Source organism: Oryctolagus cuniculus, chromosome 12 (genome assembly GCF_051225735.1).
Source record: "Oryctolagus cuniculus isolate XC-2025 breed Fujian yellow rabbit chromosome 12, ASM5122573v1, whole genome shotgun sequence".
Lineage (NCBI taxonomy): Eukaryota > Metazoa > Chordata > Mammalia > Lagomorpha > Leporidae > Oryctolagus > Oryctolagus cuniculus.
Genome location: NC_142878.1, coordinates 65,303,603 through 65,311,000, shown reverse-complemented (window position 1 = coordinate 65,311,000; position 7,398 = coordinate 65,303,603).

Genomic DNA, 7,398 nt, shown 5'->3' with positions numbered 1-7,398 from the left:
TCTCTCTCTCTCTCTCTCTGTAACTCTGACTTTCAGATAAATAAATAAATCTTTAAAAAGAAAAAAAAAGATCTAGCTGTGTGTTTTTGGTTCAAAGAAAGCACTTGCTCTCTTGGACTGGAGAGTTATCTCATGAACATAGCACCTTCTGTTTGGAGTTGTCTTAACTAACTGCAGTACTGCTGCATTTATAGTCCAGGTATTCAAGAAATATTGAACTAGGGTATGCATTGTTCTTGCAATAGAAATGTTGCCTTGGTGATTATAACTATTCATTTCCTTAAAGATTAAGGAACTATAGAGAAGTGTCTTTTAGGCAGAATGTACCTCGGTGTGGTTGAAAAGTAGTATAGTGGCTGGCACTATGGCATAGCAGGTTAAGTTGCCGCCTGGGACACTGGCATCCCATTTGGGCACAGGTTCAAGTCCCAGTCCTATACAGCTCCCTGCTAATGTGCCTGAGAAAGCAGCAGAAGATGGTCCAAGTACTTGGGCCCCTGCACCTATGTGGGAGATATGGATGAAGGCTCCAGGCTCCTGGCTTCAGCCTGGCACAGCCCTGGCTATTGCAGTCCTTTGGGGAGTGAACCAGCAGATGGAAAATCAATCAATCAATCAATCAATCTCTGTGTAACTCTGCCTTTCAAATAGTCTTTTTTTAAAATGCAGTTACATCGCTTCTCAGCCTTTTGGCCAAGATCAAGTGTAAAAATGTGGTTACAGTGCCTGCCTCTGTGCAAGGCGGAATTGTATTCAGCAGGTATTTTCAGCATAAACAGGATAATAGGGTCACTGACCTTGGCCTCAAGATGCACTTGCTAGGGTTCCCTATTTTAAATGCTGGAAGGAAGGTTTATAGGGCTCTGCCCCGTATCTTTCTGGCTGTGACACCTCTGAATGTAGTGCCCTCCTCCCCATGTTCTCACGGGGCACCCTGAGGGAACCAGTCCCCTGCCTTCCATCCACGGCTTCCAGGAGTGGGCCTCCCAGGACTTCTGCTTCTGGGCCACTCCTCTGCCCTGGCAGGGGTCCTGATAGGTGCCCAGCCCCCCATGCCTCGGGGGACACCTGCTGGGGAGGGCTCCTCTGCTTAGCCTTTGTTTTTGGAAGCGTGGCAGTGGAATATGGGTAGAGACTGGCTGTGTAGGAGCTGAGTGACAAAGACAGGATGGATTGTGGGAAGGGGCAAGGAAGCAGGGAGGCGTTCCCAGCAGCCAAATGAGCTGAATTTGGGTGCTAGATGATGCCATAGCAGCGTCTCACACAATACAAACGACAGTGCTCCTCTTTCTATTTCCATGTTTATTTATCTGCCTCATTTGAAAGGCAGAGGGAGAGACAGAAATCTTCCATCCATTGTTTTACTCTCCAAAACCAACAATAGCCAGGGCTGGGTCAGGCTGAAGCCAGGAGCCAGGAACTCAGTCTGGGTCTCCCATGTGGGTGGCAGGGGCCCAAGCTCTTGAGATGTCACCTGCTCCCTCCCAGGGTCTGGAATCAGGAGCAGAGCTGGGACTTGAACCCAGACGCTCTGATATGGGAGGTGGGCATCAAAGGGGCATCTTAACTGCTGGGCCAAACGCCTCCCCCAGTACTGCATTTTTAAATAGCATGGAGTACTGGAAATGTGTAGCAATACCCAGGAAGCACCGGCCCCTTGTCCAAGTCGCCCCTCTGAATCTTTCCCAAGTGCCACGTACCCTGTTTGGGCTTTCTTCTCTTCTGTAGGTCGAGGTATCTTATTTCTCAGTGCCAGACCTTGGGATGTTGTGTAAGGGTAAGATACAAAGGTCTGGGAAGTTCAGCTTTGAGTAAACTCTGCTTATTTCAGAGACGCCCCACCCTGTGCCATGTAGCCAGGCTGGCCGCCAAGCACAGGGGACACCTTGATGGCCTTGTGTCTGGTGGTGGGGTTGTGGTCTAGAACCTGCTTGTGGTCTTCTGAGACAGGCCTGCACTGGCCTCTGGCCTCCTGCTTGCACTCATGGCTGAAACCCCAGCTGGTGGGACCACTGTTCCGTTCTAAGCTGGCCAGGTCAGGGCTGGCCTTGGCTCAGGCTGGCCACTCCATAGCTGGACAACACCTACCCCTCTCTGTGGCAGCCCTGGGCAAGCCTCCTTCCTTCTTTCCTTCCTTCCTTCCTTCCTTCCTTCCTTCCTTCCTTCCTTCCTTCCTTCCTTCCTTCCTTCCTTCCTTCCTTTTTTTAAAGATTGATTTATTTATTTGAAAGGCAGACTTACAGACAGGGAGAGAGAGACAGAGATCTTCCATTCGCTGGTTCACTCCCCAGATGGCTGTTAACAGCCAGAGCTGGTCCAGGCTGAAGCCAGGAACTTCATCCAGGTCTCCATGGGGGTGCAGGGATCCTAACACTGGGCCACCCTCTGCTGCCCTCCCAGGTGCATCAGCTTGGAGCTAGAACAGAAATGGAGCAGCCGGGGCCCAAACTGGCCCTCATACGGGATGTCAGGATGTCGGGATGCCGGCATCACAGGCTGGGTGCAACGCCCTTAGCCTCTATGGATGAGGGGCTCCTCCCAGAGGACACGACTGTCCCCAGGGCATAGACCCAGCCCACGCTTACAGGATTTCACCCAGATCTTTTGCTTGTGTGGAGATCGTGCTCGGGGTATGGGGCTGGGAGGAGGAGCCACCCGGGCGCCTGGGATCCATGTCCTTCTCCCGCTGTTCCCACATTGGGGCGTCCTCCTCTCCTCTCCTGCTGCGTGCCGCTTCCTGAGGTGCCCTGTCTTCGCTGGACCCCCAATCCAAAGCTTTGCTCACGCAGGTGCAAGGCAATGAGTGCAGCTTGGAAGGGCTTGCTTCTCCTAGGTGCTCCAGCCTCCTCTCTGGAGTGCCGGCTCCGAGCCTTGCAGCACAGGGGCCCAACGTGCCCTCCTCGCTCGCGCCTCTGGCTTCAGTCGCAGCTGCCGTTTGCTTCAGGCAGAAATAAGACGTGGCAGGGCTCAAAACCACGCAGGCACATTTACACTGAAACCCTGTGGCGGGAGGCGAGGCCAGCAGTTGCCGGGAGAATGTGAAGACGAGGACTGGGCTCCACGCTGGCCCCAGTGTGGTGCCAGAGGAGGGAGGTCTCAGGCGCTGCTTCCTTGGGCTCAGGAAAGGAGCAGGCTGGCTGGCAGGTGGCACGGGTGTGCCCGCAGCCAAACTCCAGGCAAGCAGCTCGCTGGCCCCCAGACTGCCCCCTCGGTTGTTGCTTTGTTAGGAATATACAGGAAGCCTCTTTCACTTTTTGGTGAATAGTAGGAGGAGAGTGCTGCTGACCCTCAGGACGTGGGGGCTGGCGAGGGGCTTCTGCCACGCCCATGGTGGGCGGAGGTCACTGCTGGAGTTGGGGTGGGGTTGAGGGTGAGGATCTCATTGAGATTTGCTGGCCACCGAAGTCAGGCTCGCAACAGCTCAGGTTTGGCTTTCTTTCTTTCTTTTCTTTCTTTCTTTCTTTCTTTCTTTCTTTCTTTCTTTCTTTCTTTCTTTCTTTCTTTCTTTCTTTCTTTCTATCCCTTCCTTCCTTCCTTCCTTCCTTCCTTCCTTCCTTCCTTCCTTCCTTCCTTCCTTCCTTCCTTCCTTCCTTCCTTCCTTCCTTCCTTCCTTCTTTTTTGACAGGCAGAGTGGACAGTGAGAGAGAGAGAGACAGAGAGAAAGGTCTTCCTTTGCCATTGGTTCACCCTCCAATGGCCACCGTGGCTGGTGCGCTGCGGCCGGTGCACCGCGCTGATCCGATGGCAGGAGCCAGGTACTTCTCCTGGTCTCCCATGGGGTGCAGGGCCCAAGCACCTGGGCCATCCTCCACTGCACTCCCTGGCCACAGCAGAGAGCTGGCCTGGAAGAGGGGCAACCGGGACAGAATCCAGCGCCCTGACCAGTACTAGAACCCGGTGTGCCGGCGCTGCAAGGCGGAGGATTAGCCTACTGAGCCGTGGCTTGGCTTGGCTTATGTTTTCAATGTGTATAAAAAGCTCTATTTTTTAAAATTAGGAGATTGAATATAAAAACAAAAGACGTTTAAATCATATAAGTTTCTGATGTGTGGAAGGTTTGCGGAAAGATCAAGGAGAGAAAAACACTGGGGTGGAGCGAGGGTGGGGACAGCTCCCAGGGCTGGGAGAGCCATCGGGGAGAGGTGTGGGAGTGGGGGGCAGGCCGGCCCAGGCACGTCAGGAGCTCTTGAGACACGCTCCGCTTCCTGACTCACCCGGAAGATCACGTACCTGCTGCCGTCGGCTCCACGCAGACATAATTAGCTGAGTGACGTTTGTTTACAGCTCCTCCACGCTGTTCCCTGAGATTCCAGGGGCTCTGCTTTGGAAAGTATACCCATCCCACTCCAGAGCCTGCAGACTGAGGTTCTAAAACACAGATGGGCTCCATCAGCCAAGATGGAGTAGAAGGGGGATGGTACACGGGTTGGAGCTCCGCGAGTGGGCGTCAGGCCTGTTTCCACTGGCTGGCTCTCCAGTGCCTGGTACGCTGGGTGAGCACTTGACAGGTGAAGAGACAGATCGGCAGAGGGGTAGCCTGCCCCTCGCTTAGAGGGAGACTCATCCTTTCAACTGGCCCCAGAGCGTGGGGAGAAGCTTGGGGTGCCTTCCCAGCTTGGTCCTGAGCAATCCTGGCCAGGAAATGGTCCTTTTTCACTTGTCAGCAGAGTGTCACCACTTCCTCATGAGCCGAGTGCACAGACCCACCCATGCCTTGCTCTCGACAGGGTAATTGGTGCCCAGTGCTGGAGCGCGCATCATCCCTACCCCACACCATACATCTTGCCAGCTGTGCCACTTCCTGCTTCGGGACTTTTGCTGGGGTTTGAGACTCAGCTGGGCATTAGCCCCGTGTCTTCCTCCACCACTGTCAGCTGCCTCCTGTCTTCCACGGCACCGTCACTGAGTGCCATTCCAGGGGAGGGACGGGAGAGGAAGGGGCATGACTGAACCAGTCTTTCCCAGAGTTAAAGGGAGGAGATGCTGAGACTCAACTGAAAATCAGACCAAGCAGCTTCCCTCTAGTCAGGCAAGGCTTGATCCGGGGACTCTCTGGCTCTCTGCCTGCACTGCCTCTGGGGCAGACCATCATGCAGGTGGTCACGCGGACTGCCTCTGGGCTGCACTCCCAGGGTGACCGGCAGAACGTTCCCCAGCCAATTCCTGCCTCAGGTAACATGAGGATACCCAGGTACCTGCCTATGCCTCCCAGGGCTTTGGGGATGGTGCCGTCTATAGACAGTGCTTTGGATGGTGTGACACAAGGGCTACGTCTATGGAGCCTGAAGGTCTTACAAGTTGATTCAAAATTAGGAACAAAAGTGACTGTTTATGTAGAACAATAAAATAAGCTCCCAAAAATACAAATTTTGAAAAGCTGACAAATGTCAAGACATCACCAGCATTTTCATAATATGATATTTGTCATAATTGCCTGCGAGGGGCACCTTCCCCACTGTCCCCTCCACTGTCTGGGTGCCTACTCCTAGACACTCTCTCTAGTCAACCCCAGATGTATAATGTGTAATGTCATTTTCTTCAGTGCAAATGGGTGGTAATTTTTCCTCTAGTCTGGTTGGTTGAGTTTAAAAACAATATTGGTAGTTTCTTTTTGCTTTTCAACTCTTCATTGATACTATCATGGAAAGCTTTTAGGATTGTAGGAAAATTTGCCAAAAGCTCTGATTTACTCAGTATGACTATGTAACAGAACACCCCAAATCTAATGACATAAAAAAGAAACCATGGGCCAGCATTGTGGTGTAGCGAGTAAAGCCAGCATCCCATATGGGCACCAGTTTAAGTCCCAGCTGCTCCATTTCCAATCCAGTTTCCTGCTAATGCACCTGGGAAAGTATTGGAGGACGGCCCAAGTGCTTGGGCCCCTGCACCCATGTGGGAGACCTGGAAGAAGCTCCTGGCTCCTGGCTTCCACCTGGCCCAGCCCCAGCCACTGTGGCCATTTGGGGAGTGAACCAGAAGATGCAAGATCTCTCTCTCTCTCTCTTTCATTCTCTCCCTCTCTCTCTGTAATTCTGACTTATAAATAAATCAATTAAAAAAAAAAAAACAACGTGGTTTAGTTTTTGCAAACTTTGCTAAACATATCCTGAGAACCCATGCTGGGGCTCCTTTCAGAGCCTGGGAGGGGCAAGCCCCAGAGGGAGACCCGGCTTCCGCATCGTCCGCTCTGCCGCCAACCCGCCTCTGCTGGCACGCAGTGAGAGCTGGCAGGGCCAGCCCAGGGTGGCAGCCTGCGTCATTCTTGGCTCCACTTTCTGGCACAATTTCCTCTTGAGGCAGCCAAGACGGCCACACTCTGCAGCTCCAGGTGCAGCTCCTCCTGGCTCCCAGCGCCGGAGTTCTGGAAGACACTTGGTCCTTCCAGCTGGACTTTGTCCATTGCTTCACCTATGACTCGCTTTGGAATAAAATATTCCTGCATTTTACATTTATGTCTCTTTGGATTGTCCATCTTGCTCGTGCAAAGTAGAAGTACTTCCCTTTCAATGGATTTTCACTTGTTCACGGACCATCCTTAATTTTCTGTTTCAGCTGATTCTGTAATAACAAACTTGTCATAATTTACTGTTCATTTGGTTTCACTTACCTTGAAGGACAAATTATTTCCATTCAGTTATAGGAGGCACTGACGCAAAGTGACTGAGTTCCTGCCATTCCAAGAGAGCAGTTAGGTGGCTTCACAAAGTTTCCTTCTTTTTCTTCTTCTTCTTCTTCTTCTTCTTCTTCTTCTTCTTCTTCTTCTTCTTCTTCTTCTTCTTCTTCTTCTTTTTTTTTTGAAAGATTTATTCATTTGAGAGGCAGAGTTACAGACAGAGAGAGGGAGGTCTTCCATCTGCTGGTTCACTCCCCAGATGGCCACAATGGCCAGAGCTGAGCTGATCCAAAGCCAGGAGCCAGGGAGCTTCTTCTGGGTCTCCCACATGAGTGCAGGGGCCTGAGCACTTGAGCCATCTTCCACTGCTTTCCCAGGTGCATTAGCAGAAAGCTGGATCGGAAGAGGAGCAGCTGGGACATGAACTAGCACCCATATGGGATGTCAGCGCTGTAGGTGGAAGCTTACCCCACTAAGCCACAGCACCAGCCCCACAAAGTTTCCTTCTACAGTTTCCTGAACCTGAGAGTTTCCTGACTGGGCTTTTATCTTTGCTACAAAGTCTGCTGTTCGATTCCGATAAAAATACTATCAACTCCCAGGGCCAGCCCCACCAGAGGGCGGAGCTGAGTATGAGTGGCCGTGATCAGGCGTCACTAGACCCTTCTGCAGCTGTCTGGGGCCTGCTGGGGTGGGGGGCCAGGCAGGTGAGGAGGAGGCACCAGCGCAGGGCTGCACGGACGCCCAGGTGTCTGGCTGCCCGTTGGTCTGAGGCTGAGCCC